General features: G+C 38.1%; 1 protein-coding gene and 1 long non-coding RNA gene across 2 annotated transcripts in view; one reads left to right on the forward strand and one right to left on the reverse strand.

Moving 5' to 3' along the window:
- The window catches only part of PSD3 (pleckstrin and Sec7 domain containing 3), a 522,661-nt gene that overhangs the window by 103,070 nt on the left and 397,050 nt on the right, over nucleotides 1-22,541 (reverse strand). The window lies entirely within an intron of this gene.
- The window catches only part of LOC118009899, a 43,594-nt gene continuing 38,648 nt past the window's right edge, over nucleotides 17,596-22,541 (forward strand). Inside the window, exons 1-2 of the long non-coding RNA XR_004679054.1 lie at nucleotides 17,596-17,783; nucleotides 20,865-20,967. This is a non-coding gene — a long non-coding RNA (uncharacterized LOC118009899). The remainder of the gene's footprint in view (nucleotides 17,784-20,864; nucleotides 20,968-22,541) is intronic.

The raw sequence follows: 22,541 nt of genomic DNA on the forward strand, positions 1-22,541 counted from the left end.
CAGTCATTTCTTTAGGTCTCAATTTCATTACTGAGCTTCTGTTTGCATGTAATAGAACTTTGGTTTTTTTCTCCCGTTAATCTGTCTCATGTCAATTTAATTCTTAGTCAAGAAGAACCCTGAAGGGCACAGGAAAAATTATTTCCTTTCCTACAGTAGGCATAGTTGGCAAGATCAAATTCTGCTTGATATTTGCTTTGAAGATTCTACAGCTTTCCAATCTTGGGACTTCTGACATATAGCTTGCAGAAGGTAAGATTTCTTACCGTGGCAGCTTCCAGGAATCCATCCCCAGAGTCCAATGGGGCAAGAGCGGTAAGACTCTTTTTCTCCTTTCTCTAAATTTAGATTAGCAGGAGAAAATATTGTGGAACTAGTTCTTTGGGCTTAGTGATTCTTGGTAAAAATTTGGTAGAATACTGTTGGTTTTACTGATCCATTTCCTCCCAGAGATGGTCATTGATGTCCTTTGTCTGTCTGTGTTTTTTGGGTTGTTTGCCACACAAAAGTTATTACCATAGGACAGAACACCAGGCATAGGCCCTACAAGCCTGCTGCTCAAGCCTGCCTTACAGACTGAGTTCATGGTTCTTATCAGACCAGCATTTGTTTCAGATAAGCTTTGCTGAAGGTTAGTGTGTATATGAGGTAAAAGCTATTGTTAAGAGACATCTTGGAAGCCAAAGCCACAAAATTGGTGGGCATGAGTTGAGCACTTAAACACTGTTAGGGCCCTTGCCACCCAACTCAAACACTCCTATGTTAGGATAGGTTAGTCACAGAACAAGTTAGATTAACACTAGGTCAGTGGCCAACCTCAAGAAAACTTCCATGCAATGAGGTACACTGTAAACCCAATGGCACATTCCTTCTAGGTATTTGTTAGCTCTGAGAGACCCAAGGGTCAGCTAAAGCTGCTAATACACATATAAAAAAACCTGAATGAGGTTTCTCCTTTCATCTGGTTTTATGTCCTAAGAGCTTGGCTTGGTGACCAAGTGAAAATATTCTTTCTGGTCTCCTCCATCTAGAGGATGCACTTAGCAGGTGGCTAGTTTAACAGACTGGGTGGGGATCTAAGATACACAGTTACAAGCAGTACTCTCTGTAGGGCTATGCCAGCTGTCAGGGAATTTGTTGTGAGAGATCCCAGCCATAAGGTATCTTTGTTGTTTCAACCATGGTTGCTTGTTAGTGCTAAAAAAACACCCCATTCCAGTAGCACCTGCCTGGTGATTAGTGGGTCTATGACTTGAGGCATCTCACATTTGTGGGAGACTGGAGACACCATATACACAACAGGATTTTTACCACCTATACAACAAAGGTCTTTGCTTTCTTAGACTATTTTTGGGAGCAAGCTTTTGGATCATGGGGGCTGTCACCTATGCCTTCTCCAGGGCTGCCTCTTGGGTCCATAATCTAAGCATGGAAGTTGCTTCTGAGTCTTTCCATAAAAAGGCTTATGAAGGGTGCCTGGGTGGCTCAGTTGGTTAAGCATCATGCTTCAGGTCATGATTCTGGGGTCCTGGGATCAAGTCCCGCAATGGGCTCCCTGCTCAGTGGAGAACTTGCTTCTCCCTCTCTCTCTGCCTGCCGCTCTGCTTGCTTGTGCTTTCTCTCTCTCTGTCAAATAAATGAATAAAAGCTTAAAAAAAAAAGGCTTATTGGTTTGAGTCATTATTGAAATTAATAAAATCCTATTCATCAGTGGTCAGACAATGGATCCTTTTAATTGGCTGTATTTGGAAGAAAAAAAAATTTTTTATTGAGAGCTCTCAATTGTCTTATTAGTATAATGGCTAGACTCCCTTAAAAGATGAAAACAAACAAAAAACAGAAATTAGACTTAAGACAAAAATTAATGTCCACATCCAGTGTAAATTTCCCATGTTAAAATCTGGCTCCATCTGCCTGTTTTAACTTCCTTTTCCCTACAAGATTTGCAGAGTATTCTGGTCTAACCTATAGGTTCAAAATATAGGCTATTCTTATAAATGCTGAAAGCCAGAAAGTGAATTTAGCAGAAGCATGTGGGATAGGCAGCAGGACTTGGTTTACTGTAATTAAGCTCAGCCAGTTTCAGACATTCCTATGCAATAACCTTTGCAAATGTATCCTAGGACCTGCTTCCACCTTTGCAAAGAATTCATATCCCCTAAACAGCAGATTTTTTAAATTATAAAGCCCTTTTCCCTATACTTTCAAAAGATTCTACCAAATTTAGAGAAAAATTAAAAAGATTAATAACTATTTACAAACCCATTCACAGATAACTAGATAGGCTGCTAAGGGGAATTCTTCCAGCCCATGATTATATTATGGTCACCAGGCAGGCCAGACCGTGCACATCCCCCTATCCCTCCCAGCTAGTCCTTCACAAAGGAAAGGAATGACCATAATTTCTAACAAGTCCTCCTACAATTGATCTGGGAAAGGCCAGTATTCAGGGACTAATAGAAGACAAGATTAAACTGTGTATTCAGAAAGAAGACTTTTGTTAAAATGCTTTATACAGACTTTACAAAGGAAAAATCTTTTGATTCCCATTTTAGTTAAAAATTGCCCTGATATAAAAAACCAAATAAACAAGTTTAATTTAAAAAGGCAGGTCAATCCCTTGATACTCAGGCTGTAATACAGTAATTTGGGGGAAATGGAAACAACTGTCTTTGTCTTTCCCCCCAACTCTCTACAAAACCATTAGAAAAAAGATGGCAGAGCTATCAGCTACCTATTCCAAACGGTCCCCTGAAGTGAGGTGGATATCTACCAGAACACTCTGAACATCCACGAAATCGACCTGAGATGTAAGAAGATATATCTGGATCTCTACAAACAGAATGTTGCAAGTGGTTGGTTTCGAGGTATGAAGCAGGGAGCCGTGATTCTGCAGGCATATACCAGAAGATAAACAGAAGGGGGAGGGAGCCTTTGGGATCCTGCACCGCCGGTGAGCGAAAGCCTCCTGTGCTGGGGACAGGGCACAGACTCGCAGACTGGTAGTGGCGGGGAAAGGACTTTAGGGCAGTCCCCCAGACTGAAACCTGGAGTGGCAGAGCCGCGTGTGCCAACTGGGGGTGGCTGGCAGTTTTAGAAGCACAAAAGGCAGAGACGTGCCCCTGTACCCCGACCTGGAGGTGAGGACGGGGAGCGCACAAACCAGGACGTTGCAGTTTTTAGCAGCACAGACAGAAACAGAGATAGTGTGGCCTGCACAGACTGCGATCTCTGCTCTGAGACAGAGGGTTGGAAACAGTCTCTTCTGCTCTGATTCTTGGAAGAGATGCGGAAAGCTGCCAGGGAAAGCCGCCAGAGAACAAAAGCCCCCCAAACCGGTTTTCCCTGAGCCCATCCCCCCCCACAAGGGGCAGGGCAACTCTGCCCTAACAGGGTTGTCTGAGTAACTGCATAGCAGGCCCCTCCCCCAGAAGACAGGAAGGGAGAACAAGAGGCTGACAATCCTAAGGTCCCTACAAAACAGGTGCACCTTGCTTCGGTTGTGGTCAATAATTTGGACTCTGTACATTCCCTCAACCACCCCTCAACAGAATGACTAGGAGGAGGAACCCCCAAAATAGGAAAGACTCAGAGACTGTGATTTCTGCCACAGATTTACAAATGGATACAGATATAACCAAGATGTTGGAAATGGACTTCAGGGTAACAGTTATGAAGACGACAGTAGAATGGAGAAATTGATTAATGGCAACACAGAGTCTCTAAGGGCAGAAATGAAAGCTGAACTGGCAGAACTTAAAAATGCTATAAATGAGAGCCAATCTAATCTAGATACTTTAACAGCTAGGGTAAACGAAGCAGAAGAACGAATTAGTGATCTAGAAGACAAATTGATAGAAAAGAAGGGAAAAGAGGTGGCCTGGGAAAAACACTTTAAATCCACGAAAACAGAATTAGAGAAATGTGATGTCATGAAATGTTCCAATGTCAGAATTATTGGGATCCCTGAGGGGGTGGAGAGAGAGAGAGGACTAGAAGATATATTTGAGCAAATCGTAGCTGAGAATTTCCCTAATCTGGGGAATGAAACAAACATTCGTGTCCTAGAGGCCAAGGAAAACAGGCCAATGCCTGGCATGTAATAGTAAAACTCGCAAATCTTAGAACCAAGGAAACCATCTTAAGGGCAGTTAGGGGAAAGAGATTCCTTATGTACAGAGGGAGGAACATCAGAATAACGTCAGACCTATCCACAGAGACCTGGCAAGCCAGAAAGGCCTGGCAAGACATATTCAGGGTACCAAACGAGAATAACATGCAACCAAGAATACTTTATCTGGCAAGGCTGTCACTTAGAATGGATGGAGAGATGCAGAACTTCCAAGACCAGCAGAAACTGAAAGAATATGTGACCACTAAGCCGGCCCTGCAAGAAATATTAAGGGGGGTTCTATAAAAGGAGAAAGACCCCAAGAGTGATATACAACAGAAATTTACAGGGACAATCTATAAAAACAACATCTTCACAGGCAACATGATGACAATAAATTCGTATCTTTCAATAATCACTCTCAAAGTGAACAGCCTAAATGCTCCCATAAAATGGCAGGGTTGCAGATTGGATAAAAAGACAGGACCCATCTATATGCTGTCTACAACAGACTCATTCTGAACCTAAAGATACATCCAGACTGAAAGTGAAGGGATGGAGATCCATCTTCCATGCCAGCGGACCTCAAAAGAAAGCTAGGGTAGCAATTCTTATATCAGACAAATTAGATTTTAAGCTAAAGACTGTAGTTAGAGACACAGAAAGACACTATATCATTCTTAAAGGGTCGATCCAACAAGAAGATCTAACAATTAGGGGCACCTGGGTGGCTCAGTTGGTTAAGAAGATCTAACAATTGTAAATATCTATGCCCCCAACATGGGAGCAGCCAACTACATAAGCCAACTGTTAACCAAAATGAAGAGTCATAGTGACAATAATACGTTAATTGCAGGAGACCTCAATACTCCACTCTCAGCAATAGACAGATCATCTAAGCAGAAAATCAACAAAGAAACAAGAGCTTTGAATGACACACTGGACCAGATGGACCTCATAGATATATACAGAACATTCCACCCTAAAACAACAGAATACTCATTCTTCTTGAGTGCACATGGAACTTTCTCCAGAATAGACCACATACTGGGTCACAAATCAGGTCTCAACCGATACCAAAAGACTGAGATTATTCCCTGCATATTCTCAGACCATAATGCTTTAAAACTGGAACTCAATCACAAGAAAATTTTGGAAGAAATTCAAACACCTGGAAGCTAAAGACCACTTTGCTCAGGAATGCTTGGGTCAACCAGGAAATGAAAGAAGAACTTAAACAATTCATGGAAACTAATGAGAATGAAAACACATCAGTCCAAAACCTATGGGATACTGCAAAGGTGGTCCTAAGGGGGAAATACATAGCCATCCAGCCTCACTCGAAAAAATAGAAAAATCCCGAATTCACCAACTAACTCTACACCTTAAGGAACTAGAGAAAAAGCAACAAACGATGCCTAAGCGACTCATTAGAAGAGAAATAATTAAGATTAGAGCAGAGATCAATGAATTAGAAACCAGAAACACAGTAGATCAGATCAACAAAACTAGAAGCTGGTTCTTTGAAAGAATTCATAAGATCGATAAACCACTGGCCAGACTTATCCAAAAGAAAAGAGAAAGGACCCAAATTAATAAAATTATCAATGAAAGGGGAGAGATCACGACAAACACCAAGGAAATAGAAACAATTATTAGAAATTATTATGGCAATAAATTAAGCAACCTGGAAGAAATGGATAGCTTCTGGAAGCCTATAAACTAGCATGACTGAAACAGGAAGAAATTGACAACTTGAATAGGCCAATAATCAGTAACGAGACTGAGGCAGTGATCAAAACCTCCCCCAAAACAAGAGTCCAGGGCCTAATGGATTCCCCGGAGAATTCTACCAAACATTCAAACTGAAGCTGTTTCAAAAAATAGAAACAGAAGGAAAGCTTCCAGACTCATTCTATGAAGCCAGCATTACCTTAATCCCCAAACCAGGCAAAGACCTCATCAAAAAGGAGAATTTCAGATCGATATCCCTGATGAATATGGATTCCAAAATCCTCAACAAAATCCTAGCTAATAGGATCCAACAATACATTAAAAGGATCATCCACCACGACCAAGTGGGATTTATCCCTGGGATGCAGTGGTGGGTCAACATTCGCAAATCAATCAATGTGACAGAACAAATTAATAAGAGGAGACAGAAGAACCATATGGTCCTCTCAATTGATGCAGAAAAAGTTTTTGACAAAATACAGCATCTTTTCCTGATTAAAACTCTTCAGAGTACAGGGATAGGGGGAATATTCCTCAAGTTCACAAAATCCATCTATGAAAAACCCACAGCAAATATCATCCTCAATGGGGAAAAGCTGAGAGCCTTTCCCTTAAGATCAGGAAAACTTCAAGGATGCCCACTCTTGCCACTATTGTGCAAGATAATACCAGGAGTTCAACAGCAATCAGACAACAAAAAGAAGTAAAAGGTATTCAAACTGGCAAAGAAGTCAAATTCTCTCTCTTCCCAGATGACATGATACTTTGTGTGGAATATCCAAAAGACTTCACCCCCAAATTCCTAGAACTCATACAGCAATTCAGTAAGGTGGCAGGGTACAAAATCAATGCACAGAAATCAGTTGCTTTCTTATACACTAACAACTTCTCCAAAGGCAAGGAAAACAAAAGCAAAAATTAACTTTTGGGACTTCATCAAGATAAAAAGCTTCTGCACAGCAAAGGAAACAGTCAACAAAACAAAGAGGCAACCCACAGAATGGGAGAAGATTTTTGCAAATGACACTACAGACAAAGGGCTGCTTTCCAAGATCTATAAAGAACTTCTCAAACTCAACACCCAAAAACAAATAATCAAGTCAAAAAATGGGCAGAAGACATGACAGACACTTCTCCAACATACAAATGGCTAACAGTCACATGAAAAAATGTTCATCATCATTAGCCATCAGGGATATTCAAATCAAGACCACATTGAGATACCACCTTACACCAGTTGAATGGCAAAAGTTGACAAGGCAAGAAACAACAAATGTTGGAGAGGTTGTGGAGAAAGAGGAACCCTCTTACATTGTTGGTGGGAATGCAAGTTGGTACAGCCACTTTGGAAAACAGTGTAGAGGTGCCTCAAAAGATTAAAAATAGAGCTACCCCACCACCCAGCAATTGCACTGCTGGATATTTACCCCAAAGACACAGATGTAGTGAAAAGAAGGGCCATATGCACCCCAGTGTTCATAGCAGCAATGTCCGCAAGAGTCAAACTGTGGAAAGAGACGAGATGCCCTTCAACAGACGAATGGACAAAGAAAATGTGGTCCATATATACAGTGGATTATTACTCAGCCATCAGAAAGGATGAATACCCAACTTTTACATCAACATGGATGGTACTGGAGGAGATTATGCTAAGTGAAATAAGTCAAGCAGAGAAAGTCAATTATCATATGGTTTCACTTATTTGTGGCACATAAGGAATAGCATGGAGGACATTAGGAGAAGGAAGGGAAAAATGAAGGGGGGGTAATCGTAGGGGGAGATGAACCATGAGAGACTATGGTCTCCGAGAAACAAACTGAGGGTTTTAGAGGGGAGGGTGGTGGGGGGATGGGTGAGCCTGGTGATGGGTATTAAGAAGGGCACATATTGCATGGAGCACTGGGTGTTATACCCAAACAATGAATCATGGAATGTTACATCAAAAACTAATGATGTACTGTATGGTGACTAACATAACATAATAAATTAAAATTAAAAAGAAATCTCTACAAAACCAGTAACACAAATCTAAAAACAAATTTAAACCCACCTGTCTTTACCAATCCCCAAACTTTGCCTATTACTCTCAAAATGCTTACAGATATTATAAAAGATCAGGATATTGGGACAAAATTGTCCTGTACTTAAAAAAAAGGAAGACAGAGGGGCACCTGGGTGGTGCAGTCAGTTAGGTGGCCAACTCTTGGTCTCCGCTCAGGTCGTGGGTTCAGGGTGCTGAGATGGAGCTCCACGTTGGGCTCCGCACTTCAGCCCAGAGTCTGCTTAGGTTTCTCTCTTCCTCTACCCTGCTCCTTCTCTCTCAAATAAATAAATAAATCTTAAAAAAAAAAAGGAAGATAGATTTTAAATAGCAATTACTATAAAACTCTTGAGGAAAGAAAACATAAAACTTGCATACTCTTTCTGTCTCTTAAAGTAATAAATCTCATCATGTCTTTGAAATGTAAACACAACCCACAATTACCTGACACTGAAGAAAATAAAGGGAAGCCTGGGAGAGAAGAATCCTTCTTAAAATAAAAACTGCTGAAAGGGCTCTTGTGCCCAGAGGCTATAGCACCTCTGATAAAAGGCCATTATGTTCCAAAAAGTCCACCTTGGAGAAAACTTGGGAATACTTTCTCTATGCTTTTGTGGTATAAATTTTCTGCCCCCATCTTTTCTAGGATCTAAAAGCCATTCTTTGAAACCCAAACTTTAAGAAGTTTCTCATCAAAAGATAAAAAAAAAAAAAAAGATATTTGGAATAAAGCCTGTAATATCCTCTCCACAAATATTAGTAAAAAAAGCTGTAAGATTTTTGTTTGTATCTGTCTATATGTTTATGTATGGCCCATATATATATGTTGTAAATGTCAGATAATTTTTCTGACTCCAAATGGTATTATTAAAATCAATTTGTAAAAGAGCTCTATTTAGTTGGTCTGAAGACAAGTGCTTATACGGACTGGGCATTCTATAACTTTCCAAAAGACAGAAACTAACCCAAATGTCTTTCAAGTTCATGTGATCTGGGAAAAATATTCAATATTAAAGCTGATTCAAGGTTGTTAGTTTAATTAAAGCAGACATGTCTTCAAAATTATCAGCATTAACACTAACTTTTATTCTACCCGAGTTTACTCAAACTAAAGTTGATGTTTTATGTTAGAAAATGTTTTAAAACAATAATGCTTTGGGAAGGTAACTGACTTTGTCTGATATCTCTTGAAGTTTCTATGGCTACCCGAAGCATAACTGTTAAGAATAGGTAAATTTCACAGCTGTAAATAAAAAAAAACATTTTTAAGGTAAATTTTTACTTTCCCCCAATCTTTCTGGTAACCTGAAACCTTTAAGTTTTGCTAAGTTAAGTGATGAATTAGGTTTAATTCACTGAATATCCCAGTCATTTCCAAATAGGAAAATAATAAACATTACATACTAAACATCGGTGTACGTACTTTTGGTTTTCTTTTCTTTTTCAGTATTTTTAAAATTTATTTGTCAGAGAGAGAGTGCACAGGCAGTGGGAGCAGAGACAGAGGGAGAAGCAGGCTCCGCACTGAGCAGGGAGCCCGATGCGGGACTCGATCCCAGGACCCTGGGATCATGACCTGAGCCAAAGGCAGACACTTAACCAACTGAGCCACCCAGGCGGCCCTCCTTTTGCTTTCTTAATTACAGAGAAACTAAAAATAAATTTGGGTCTGTTAGTAAACACGTTTTATGCTTTACTAAAAGAGTGTACTATGAAAAAAACACAAGTTTTTAGAATTGTATTCATAAATTTACCAATCTAAAACAATGTTGGTATAACAGTTCACATTTACTTATCATTTAGCTTTCACTAGAAATTAAAGTTTCTGAGAGTTAAGAATTCCAATTAATATATATGGGTAAAGCTGAGGCAGGGAAGCTGAAGGGACTCCATTTATTTATTTATTTATTTATTTATTAAAAGATTTTATTTACTTATTTGACAGAGAGAGTGTGAAAGAGGGAACACAAGCAGGGGGAGTGGGAGAGGGAGAAGCAGGCCTCCCGTGGAGCAGGGAGCCCGATGCGGGGCTCGATCCCAGGACCCCGGGATCATGACCTGAGCCGAAGGCAGATGCTTAACGACTGAGCCACCCAGGCGCCCCTGAAGGGACTCCATTTATTTTTTATTTTTATTTTTTTTAAAGATTTTATTTATTTATTTGACAGGGAGAGAGAGAGCGCGAGAGAGGGAACACAAGCAGGGGGAGTGGGAGAGTGAGAAGCAGGCCTCCCATGGAGCAGGGAGCCCGATGCGGGGCTCGATCCCAGGACCCTGAGATCATGACCTGCGCTGAAAGCAGACGCTTAACGACTGAGCCACCCAGGCGTCCCTGAAGGGACTCCATTTAGAAGGAACTCTGTCTCTGCTGTTTTTCTGCTAGGCCCCATTTATTCATGTTCTATATTTTGCCTCTGAATAAGCCAAAGAAGCTTAAGCCACTTCAAGGGGGAAACAAGAAAGTTAACCATTCCCTAAGTTCTTTATTAGGCTCCAAACACCTAAAAACATTAAGAAGAGCCAGGTCCTGAAAATGTTCCAGGACTAGCTTCAAACAAACCTCGGCTGACGCTGGCCTCAGTACACCTACCTTTGGTAATTTATGGAATAGCACCTATTGCTCATCTGACCCTTGCCTTTGATAGGATCTCACCATGGATTCCTGAAGGAACACATATCCTAGACCCCTTTCCAATATAAATCCCTAACCCCAAGTGATGATGAGACTCATTCTCCTTTCCGGTCGCAGTCTCCCAGACACTCTGTGTGCTATTTTCTGTTACTCATACTATTTAATAAATCCTGTTTTCACTTTCTCCAGCTCACATTTGATTTCTATGCTGTGAGAAGCCAAGGACCTTCTTGGCTGGTCCTGTGGGGACCCTCTCTGGGTCCATGAACCCAGCCTGCCTGCGTCAAAGCTACCCAAAATAGTAAGAAAAATTCTCCGTAAGAAAGGAAAGTAAAATGTATGCTTTTGCTAAGAAAAACTATGAGGAATGGAAATACATTTTTGTTGAGGAAAAAGAAAATTTTGTCCTAAAGTGAGGCTAGTTATTTAAAGAGACAACTCTCAGGACAAAATCTGAATGTAAAAAAGAAAGTTGTCTATAGAAAATGAACCTCTGAAAAGAAATTTTTATATGCAGTCAATACCAGCTAAGTTTCAAACAAATTTATTTAAGAATGAGTTTTGAGAATGAAATCTTGCGATCTGCAATGTCATGGATGGAACTAGAGAGTATTATGGTAAACAAAGTAAGTCAGAGAAAGACAAATACCATATGACTTCACTCATATGTAGAATTTAAGAAACAAAACAGATGAACATAGGGGAAGGGAAGGAAAAATAAAATAAGATAAAAACGAGAGGAAGGCAGACAATAAGAAACTCTTAACTATAGGGAACAAACTGAGGATTGCTGTAGAGGAGGTGTGGGGGGTATGGGGTAACTGGGTGATGGGCATTAAGGAGGGCACTTGATGTAATGAGCACTGGGTGTTATACAAGACTGATGAATCACTAAATTCTACCTCTGAAACTTAAAAAAAAAAAAGAATGAGGTTTAATATCAAAAATACACTGGTGCAGAATCAGAATTTGGTTTTTCTCTCTGTAAAAAGGAAAAAGTTTTCTTAGGTTATTAGTTTGCTTTTTATAAAAAATTGTAAACAAAATTTTCTTTAAATGTAATCTGTCTAGTTTTCTAGAGACTATGTTTTGTCTTTATCAGGTTTTTGATTATTCAAGAAAACAGAATCTTTTTATTATTAAAAAAGCTAAATTTTGCTCACAACTATGTAACATTCTGTATTTGCCTTTTAAAAATCCTTTAGTGTAAATTTAAAGAGGGAATTATTGTTTCATAATGATCTGTGACCCTATTTAATAAAATGTTCAACCTTTTGATTTTTTTTTTGACAAACTTCCCAAAATCAGATTCTAAAATGAAGCCTTTTGGCCACAATCTAACTGAAGTGATTCAAGAGGGTCCCTGGAATATTTCAAAGGATGTACTCTCTTCATAAAAGACAGGTAGTCAATTAATTAGGCTTATTTGTTATGCTAAATTCCATGGGAAGCATTGTCAAATAAGTGATACAAACCTTCTTAGATTATTAAAAATACGATATACCCTGGTACATTATTGTCTTGAAGTATTATTGTACATCACAGAAATACCCAAATTTCCTTGTCAACTGCATTGTAATGAACTCTAATCTGATCTTTAAGCATGGCCATTTTTAAGTCTTTTTATCATTTACAACAGTTAAGTCTTAACTCAGATGTGTTTACAAAAGCATCCTGCAAATGTATTTCATTTTCAGTGAGACTCAAGGAAAGAACTCTGAGTACAGGTTTCTGATAACCTTAAGATCATAAAACTGACACTGGGTAAGAATTTCTGGGACTAGTGGAAGAACTGGATTCAAGCCAAAGTAGAATTAATAACATGCACTGAATGAATTGAAAAAGATGGTTATAATTTTTATAACATTTTTGTTTGAAACAGTGCTAATTTTCTTAATGTTTTGTTTTTCCAGATTTAAGGAAAGTTCTTCTCTTAAGGTAACTATGACTTAGAGCAGTTTGATAAAATATACCTTTGTAAACAAATTGAAACATTTATCTTTTTCTCCCTACCAGATCCCTCCAAAATTCAAAAACTTAGTATTCTTTTATTTTCAGAACATATTTATTTGCCCAAGTTCAATAAGAATATGTTCTCTTTGTAACAAGACACAATTGGAAACATTGATTTTATATATATATATATATATATATATATATATATATATATGATGTATACATTTAAGATGTATTTATTTACTTGAGAGAGAGAAAGAGTACGAGCAGGAGGGGAAGAGGGAGAGGGTGAGAAAATCTCAAGCAGACACCGCGCAGAGCACAGAGCCTGATGCAGGGCTTGATCTTACAACCCTGAGATCACAGACTGAGCTGAAACCAAGCATTGGACATTCAACCAACTGTGCCACCCAGGCACCCCTGAAACATTGGTTATATTACCCAGGACTTAAGTGGAATGTCATATTTGAGGGAGATATGCATTAAACTCAAGATATGACCAGACAGCTTAAAGGAACTAAAGTTGACTTTATGGAGCCAATAAAGCCCTGTGGAAAAATAGCCTGCTACCTTGCTTATAGGGTTCTCAAGCAGTCTTACCAGGTGAGTAAAGAAGGTTACTTCCTGGCAGGTATAAGAACCTCAAGATATTTTGGGGACCTCAAGAAGAGAATTATTAACCCAAATCTACACGGTGTAACAGGCTAAATCTGAGGGCAAGTATTTTGCTTGGCTTCAGGTCTAAAGAGGCTGCTAGAAGTTCAATCTGGAGATTCCTTATAAAAAGTTCCAGCGGACCCGACTGAAAAGAGCCTATATGACTTGTTCTTCTTGCTGCACTGAAGTAAATAACCAGGACAAGTTTTTTGTTTGTTTGTTTTTTAACTTGACTTATTTTACAAACAAATTAGTATTAATTGGCTATCTTTGGTAAGGTAAGGGTGATTACAGAAGGAAAAAAATATTTTGGTAACAAACCTTTGTGGATATTAGATTCTAATACAGTTCATTATAAACTGGATTACATCCTGATTTCTTCTAGCTTCATACAATGCCTAGGCTACAACTCTCCAAAATAACATTTTCAATTTTTCCCCCATCCTTTTGATTTGTAATCATTTGATAACTAAAACTACCCTTTTTCCAGAGGCCCTACAAACTGATTATGAGCCACTTGACTTAAACTTCATAGCAATCAGCACAATATCTCATATATAGACAATCTTCATGCCTATTGCCCACTGGTCCATTCAAATAGATCACCAAAGACACTTGAACAACAAAACAAGAAAATCTGTTAGATTGCTGCTACCTACCCTCACTCTATCTAAAGATGCTTTACGCCTGACATCTGGAAATCCTCTTGACTAGCTACCCTCAAAACTCAAAAGTTATTTTGTAACTTGATCTAATCATTAACTATTGTTTTTCTCTTCTTTCCATGCCTCTTACTTATTACCTGATTACTTTAGCCATAGGCCTACGATTGAGAACACACCCACTTCCTGAAATGAGTTTAACTGAACTGACCTATTGTCAGAACTAGGAGACTGGTTTGAGGAGAAAGAACAATCTACTAGCTCAACTTTTAATGTGTGAAACTTCCAGGGAACTTTAGGGGTCAAGGGAAGGATGCCCAAAATGTGCCACTTTGGCATATTATTTTCAATAAAAGCTACTTAAGAAACAACCAATGCAAAAAGAACACTCTGATCCCCCCACCATATACACTTTGTCTACAGAAGCAAGAAATAAATCTTTCATGTGAAAGATACCCTCTCTGTACCATGAAGTAGAGACATTCTTATCACCAGAGACAGAAAATTTTAGAGATGAGAAAACTATATAAACAACCCTTGTTACTTTTTACTAATTTACTCCTCCAGCTGAAATTGTTTAGAATTCCTTACTAATTGAAACTCCCAAAGTTAAGTTTTCTCTGTCCTATCAGTTCCTCACAGGTTTATTGTCTCTTTGTCTAAAACATATAAAACTTGCCTGCCTTGGTCATTTCTTTAGGTCTCTATTTCATTATTGGGCTTCTGTGTGCATGTAATAAAACTTTTTTTTTTTCCCCATTACTCTGTCTTATGTCAATTTAATTCTTAGTTCAGTTAGAAGGACCCTGAAGGGCAGAAGAAAACTTTCTTTCTCTTTTACAAGAGTAACTCAGACACTTTTAGATTACTACTTGAAGCAATGGAATGGAAGCTCTACACAACAGAAGTTACCTTTGGGAGATGAGTCACGTAATATTAAGCTACTGACAGTATTTATCCCAAGGTATGTAACAGAGTAGTTGAAATAAAATAGTACTATTACCATCTTATATTTCTTTTTTTGGGGGGGGGGTTCATATGGGGTTTTATTTTTTTTAATTTTAAGAAAAATTTTAATTAACATATAATGTGTTATTTGTTTCAGGGGTACAGGTCTGTGATTCATCAGTCTTACACAATTCACACTGCTCACCATAGTACTTACCCTCCCTAGTGTCCATCACCCAGCCATCCCATCCCTTCCACCCCCCTCCATTCCAGCAACCCTCGGTTTGTTTCCTGAGATTAAGAGTCTCTTATAGTCCTGAGATTAAGAGTCTCCCTCTCTGGTTTCGTCTTGTTTCATTTTTCTCTCCCTTCCCCTATGATCCTCTGTCTTGTTCCTCAAATTCCTCATATCAGTGAGATCACCTTATATTTCTACATCATTTATATTTGAAACATTCTCTCCAGGCAATTTGCTCATGTTTGAAGTCAGTTAATCTTTACATTTTTCTCTTCAAGACTGGGAGCTGTTATTTGTACTCACCTATATTTTATAAAAGGAAAAAATGTGGCAGCCTCAATGGAACCAGAAGTATAACCTATACTTTTTGTTTTATCCAGAAAAATATTTCCTTCTTTTATATATGGGAATAGGCTTATTTTATTGATAGAGGAGAACATGAAACAAAAGAAGAGAATTGGGAGAATATCCTACATAAGAATGTCCCCTAATGAAGATCATTCTGGACATGGTTCTATGCCTTTAAGAAATCAAGACTCTTACCTAAATTGACCTTTTTGGAAAGGCAGAAAGTACCCTGAACTGGTTGCCAAGAAACCTGGATTTTATTTACACCTTTATATCCACTATTCTCTGATTTTGGACAAGTCACCTAACATCTGTGGTTTTATACTATAAAATGAATATGCTACACTCACTGTACTGTAATTACCTTACAATGTTGTTGGAATTTTGTTACATAAAGATTAACAGGACACAGATCTTAGCGCTAAAGAGTTTGTATATAGAGGCAGTCACATTAATAATAAAACTTAATACAACATAATAAGCTGTGTAAACAAATGGTAACATGGCACCAACCTAAGAAAATCACAGTGGAGTTTCAAGCTGTTAAAGACAGAAGTCATTAATTCTACTGATGAGTCAGAGAAGTCAGAGATTTTAAATAAGCATTCAGTTTTCAGCAGGACTTTGAAGGAAAAAAAAAGATTTTCTTTTGACCTTTACATTCTCTACAGTATGTCTGGACTAAGACACTGAGTCAAAATATGGATCTCAATTATGGAAGTCTCATAACATTGCTAATAACCACCATCCTTTAATAAGATGACCTCTGGACAAAAGTCAACACAGTATTTTTTATAGAAAGCACCAGGTTTGAAATTTTGATTTTTATAAGAGTGACCTTGGGCAAGTCACTTAACCTCTTCATGCTTCACTTCCTTTCTCTGTAAAATAGGAATAAAACAGTACCTACTTCTGAAAACTAATATACGTGAATCTTTTAGAAGTGTATTCCTCTTTAAGCTAAGGATACTGTCTGATGAAAGAAAATGCATCCAATTTCCATGAAAAAACACAAGATGTATTCAGTATTTTTTCTTTGTTAAAGTCAGTATTTTGAGGACCCCCCCAACATTATAGATAAATTTTTAACAGAAAGAGGGTATACCTTTCACTCTTAATTTAACTAGGGGAAGTGCAACTCATTTATTAACATATTTGTTTCTGTTTGTCTCAGGCCCTATATTAATATTGAAGATTATCAAATATGATTACAAACAATAAAAATAAATAATAGGAGAAAGGACAAAAGCTGATGGAGAACTTTTTACCCAAGTAATAAGCTACAGAAATCTACAAACTTAACTTATAAACAACTATCTTTCTCTACTTAGGTAGGAGATAGCTTCATTGGTAGTCATTACTGAAGCACAGGAAGAATTTAAATAACGTATGCTGAGGTTGAAAAAGAGGGCAGAACACAAGAAGAACATATCATCATAAGCTAAAGTTTACAGGAAAAGCATGCAGGCAGCAAGAAAAACAAAAATGACTCTGAATATATGTTAAGGAAAAACAGAAATAGTAGTCATGTAACTTTTTAAAAAATAATTTTTACAAAGGAACTATACCTTACATTCCCTCCAGCTAAAATGTTCCTTCCCTATATATCATCATGGCTTGCCCCTTCACTTCAACTAGGTCTCTGCTGAAATACCACCTCATCCACAGGTCCGCTTTAATTACTCTATGCGATATAGCATCTACCCCTCCCCCCACCCTTGCTTCACTCTGTTAAAAAGAAAACCACAGGCCCAAAATGGACTCATTTATGTTTAGGCCCCACGTCAGCAAACCAAGACTTAATACTTAACCTAACTGCAGTTTCAACCTCCCCAAGAATGTAACCTTTAACCAATCAACATCGAATTTCCTGGTCAGCACTAAGAAATTTACTGGTAGACAACTTCTGTTGCTTTTAGGATGGATAGCTTGTCTGGGCGCCTGGGTGGCTCAGTCGGTTAAGCAACTGCCTTCGGCTCAGGTCATGATCCTGGAGTCCAGGGATCGAGTCCCACATCGGGCTCCCTGCTCGGCGGGGAGTCTGCTTCTCCCTCTGACCCTCCTCCCTCTCATGCTCTCTCTCTCTCATTCTCTCTCTCTCAAATAAATAAATAAAATCTTAAAAAAAAAAAAAAGGATGGATAGTTTGTCTAAAACAATGCATTCTTTGTGATAATTTTTTTTCCTGTTCCTTCTCTAAAAACCTTTCCTTTTCTACAGTTGAACAGAGCTCCTTTCTATTTGCTGGATGGGATGCTGCCTGATTAATGAATCATTTAATAAAGCCAATTAGATCTTCAAATTTACTGTTGAAAATTTGTTATTTAAACAGATTTGGTGACAGTAGTTGGGACCAAAGGAGACTTCTGCTGGCCTTAAGGAACAATGAAAAAAATGTGTGGTACCCACAAACCCTTTAAGTTCACTGTCTTTCTTGATGTTTCCAAGGGCTATGGGTAAGTTCCCTCTTGGTTCTGAGCTCTGCTCTCTTTGCTTTGAGCTCCCAATCTAACTGGCTTTCCTTTACAGGACACATCAGTTTGAGCTGGCAGATGGTTCTTCCTGGAGCCCAGCTGAGCTGGCAGATAATTCTGCTCAAAGCTGAGCCCCAGGTTTTTTAGTGGAAAACCCCAGTCCTTGAGTCCATCTCCAGATTCCATGCAGGGAATTGCTGGCAGTTTAGTCTGCAGTTGCCCATTGGTTTGGAATCCTTCCTGGGAATCCAACATTGGGAACTGCTGGTGGCAACTGCAGTTCTGCATTTTGTTGTTTGGAATCAGTCTGCAGTCCCCATCCCTTGGGTTTGCTGGTTGAATCCTTTCCCCAGTCCAAGGTTCCACGGGAATTGGTGGTGTGCACAGGGCCTTCTCTTGTCCAAGACACAGTAACATCTCTTGGTTACTGCTGATATATTAAGTGCATGTTTGCTTGTCTTGTTTGGTGTAGATAAAAGCTATTGCTTTCAGGGATCTCAAAGGCCAAAAGGCCACAAAAATTAGTGGATACATGTTGAGCATTTAAGAGCTGTTAGAGTGCTCATCTCTTAACCCAAAGACTCCTGTGTTAGCATAAGTTGGTCACGGAAGGGGTTAGTTAGATTGATATTAAGTCACCCACCAACCTCAAGAAAATTTCTGTGTAACAAGGTACACCGTGAGACACCACACAACCCCAACCCTGCAGCATATACCTCCTTGGCATTAATTTGGCTCCAAGAGACCCAAAGCCTTAGCTAAAAGAAAAATCATAAATAAATAAATAATAATAAAATGGGATCCTTAAAATCCAGAGTTAGCATACCTGCTTATTTTATATCTAAGAACCATGGTCCCAGAAGCTATAAATATCTACAAAAATGGCAAAATCTAACTAAGTTTGTTTTGTGTCCTGAAGAACTTCACTTGGTAACTGTCGGGCTAGGGTCCCCAAATTAAGGCTGGACAGAAATGTGACTTGCACCCCATTTGTAGTTAGGGTCTTACTGAACTGCCAGCCTTCAGGGGAATTACAATCTAGAATACAACAGCCATTATGAGGAACATTCTAGTTAGATAAGATTATTTAAGAAGTGAACTTAAAAGCAAAATCTTCAAAATTCCCAAAATAACTTTATCAAAAGTTTCACGGTAAAAGGCTGGTAACAAATTAAAGACACTTGATGTCACTTACCTGATAGGAAAGACTACAGTAACAAATTAAAGACACTTGATGTCCAATACCTGATAGGAAAGACTACAAAGACTGTAAGACTGATGTAACTCCTGCTGCTTCCCTCTGTCCCCCTCTGAATACTCATTCTAGTGACCCTCTTAGTAGTTTTCCTTCTCTGAAAAGACTACATGACTGTGAACAAAAGCCCACCAGGTTAATAGCCTTAGAGACACCCCCATATCTACCTTCAAAGGAGGGCCCATATGTGCCCCTCCCAGAGTCGACTCTGAGGGCTTTTCTGGTAAACTGCGACATTATATCCTTAAACAGCCAAGGGAAAGCTAACGTTAACAGAAAGTGTCCTTGTCTTACAAGTTTTTCAAAACCATAAATGCAGCATGAGAGGCAATTCAAAGTCACCCATTCCTTTCACTGATCTCCAAACCTCCTATTTATTGCAAAGGCTTTAAATTATTGGTCCTGGGAGGAACTTAAATTCTTTCCCTGTGCCTTTGAGATGAAAATATTAAAAGTACAAACCTCAGAGAAGTAATTCTTATCAGAAGAAGAATGAAAAAAAGGAAAGGTCATTTTAAATTTAGACAAATGAAAAATCATGTGTCTTTTCCACAAATATTAGCAGAAAAAATTTAGGCCATCTGAGCAGGTAACCTTAACTTATTCTATCTGCCAGGAAAACAGTTTGGATCCAACTGTTCTTTTACAGACTAGTGAATACTGACTAGATGCATTACCATAATACCAGTCCTATGGCTAAAAAATTTGAAAACAGTTAAGATCTCTGTTTATAAGTTTATGTGTGTCTATTGTAGATGTGCAGCATTTTCCAACTCCGGATGGTATTGCTGAGATTTGTAAAGAGCTCTATTTAGTTGGCTTAAAAATAAGCACTTATAAATTATTTTTAAATCTCAGAAATATAATAGAAACTAACACAAATGCTTTTTAGGTTCATGTGATCATAAGATATTTGGTATTAAAGCTAATTTAAGTTTGCTGGTTTGATTAAAAAACATGTCTTAGAGTTACAAACACTGAATGTAATGCAGACATAACTTCTTACTCTTCCTGGGTTTATTACTCAAGTAAGTTAATGTTATTTCTGTTGCAAAATTTGTCAGCAAAAGGTAACAGAATAATGGCTGAATTTGTCTAATGCCTCTTAAGTCTTCATGGGTAATCTCAAAATAATTGTTGAAATGAGTAAATTAAATAGATATGGATGATAAAAAGTTTTTAGGTGAGCTTTTTAGCAATAATTATGTTTTATAAAGCATATGTACTTAAAAATAGCTTCCCAAATCTCTTTGGTAACTTGAAATTTTTAAGTTTTGCTAAGTGAAGTTAAATAATGGAAAATTATCAAATATCTAGATCATTTCCAGATCAGATAAAATAATGAAACATTATCACTAAACATAAGCTTACCCACTTTTTGCTCCCTTTTACATAGGAACTAAAGACATTTGCATCTATTAGTAAACATATTATGAGATGCTAAGAAATGTCCTAAGAAAAAAAGCATGTTTCTAGAAATCATAAAAAGTATAAATCTGCCCAATTCACAGAATGCTAATGTAAAAGACCGTTCACAGTTGTTTACTCCTTAGTTAAGGTTCCTAAAGGTTAAGAATTCAAATAAATATATGTGATTAAACCTACTAGAACATCTCTGTATGCAAAAAAAAGGACAGATGCTCTTCTGATTTTGAGTCATTAAGAACAAAGACTACCCTTAAAAATCCTTGGAAAGGACTATACCAGGTCCTTCTCACTACCTAGATGAGAGCCACATTTCAGAAACTTAAATCTTGGATACGCATCTCACAACTAAAGAAGTCTCCACCTGACGTGGTCCTGTACAGATGCTGGAAACTCCAAATCAAATTGATGAGGAAGTAAAGTGGCTGAAATTGAGGTAGACTGCTTCCTCCCAAGATGCTGGATCAAGACTTCATACTTGACCAGGTAACTCCTTCTTTCCTGTCTGTCCTTTACTCTGGCACTGTTCTGGAAAGATAATGCCACCATCTGTGTCTCCCAGGCCATTACTAATGAGAAAAAGTTTGCCTTTCAGATTGTTGGATCTGTCATCAAAAACTCCTACATGTCAATTAACAGAGCCAGCTTAGTGGAAGTAGTTTGTACCTTGACAGGGTTTATCGTTGTCTGTGATGGTTATCTTCTCCTTGGGCCTGTGAATACCAAGCTGGTACATAACCAGCTTTTCTAACTGTGCCCTAAATAGTTACATCTCATGGTTTGACTCTGCTGGATTTACATCATCAAGGTAGAAAGGAACTATAGGAAGTATTCATGACTCAGGATTTACTTTCTTTGGTGGGGCCATACTATGCTGGTTAGGAGTAAATATAAATGAGAATATGATCAGAGCCTCTCCTTAACTCTAAGATTTAACAGAATCCGTTACTAAGACAACAGCTGCCCAACAAAGATCCTTAGACTCTCTGTCCAAAGTGTTATCATTTATGTTAAGGCCCCAAGTCAACAAACCAAGACTCAATGTCTGACCAATCTGCAGTTTCAATTCCTACGCACCCCCGCCAGGAATAAAACCAGTCAACATGGAATTTCTTGGTCAGCACTAGGAAATTCACTGATAGGCCCCTTCAGTTCATCTTAGGAGGGTATGGTCATACCTAAAACAATATATTCATTGCTAATAATTTCCTTTTCTTTGTCCTGCCTTTAAAAACCTTTCATTTTCTACAGCTCAATGAAATTCCTTTTTCTTTGTTAGATGGGATGCTGCCCAAATGTTTACAAAGCCAATTAGATCTTCAGTTTATTCAGTTGAATTTTTGTTATTTAACAACTCTCTCCTCACCTTAGCTTTGTTCTTCTCTGGATCACTTAACACCTGTCTGAAATATGGCAAATTTATTTTTGAGCTCCCTCTATAGCAGAATGGAACCTCCGAGTATGTACTTTGTTTGATTTGTTGCCATGGCCAGAGAGCAGATTAAAAACTTGGAAGAAAAATGGAAAAAATCAGATGTCCCAAATAGGTATGCAAATGATGTGACTGAACAAATGTTAAAGGGAATTTTTTAAAAATTGATTTTCTCTATCATTTAGATGAAACATGTTATAAAGCTCAGGTTACTTAATGAGAAAAGATGGGGCAGGATAAAATTTTGACGCAGATTATATCAGCAAGATGATGTTAGATATGAAAATAAGATTATTAGCAAAGACTAAGGCTCATAAGGAACAAATACAGCTTGACAAAGTACTATGAGTTTTCAAGCATTTACAGAATGAACATTTGTGGCAAAGGACTTCAAAATTCTAGGAAAGAAATGCCATCTCAAAATTCATTTTGAAAAAATTGAGGTATAATTGACATAACGTTATGCTAATTTCAGGTATATAATGATTTGATATTTGTATATATAATGAAATGGTCACCACAGTAAGTCTAGTCAGTATCTGTCACCATATATGGTGGCAATTTTTTTTCTTATGATGAGGATGTTTAAGATCTTTTCTCTTGGCAACATGCAAATATGAGATACAGT

Source organism: Mirounga leonina, unplaced genomic scaffold (assembly GCF_011800145.1).
Source record: "Mirounga leonina isolate KUSES-001 unplaced genomic scaffold, KU_Mleo_1.0 Mir_128, whole genome shotgun sequence".
NCBI lineage: Eukaryota > Metazoa > Chordata > Mammalia > Carnivora > Phocidae > Mirounga > Mirounga leonina.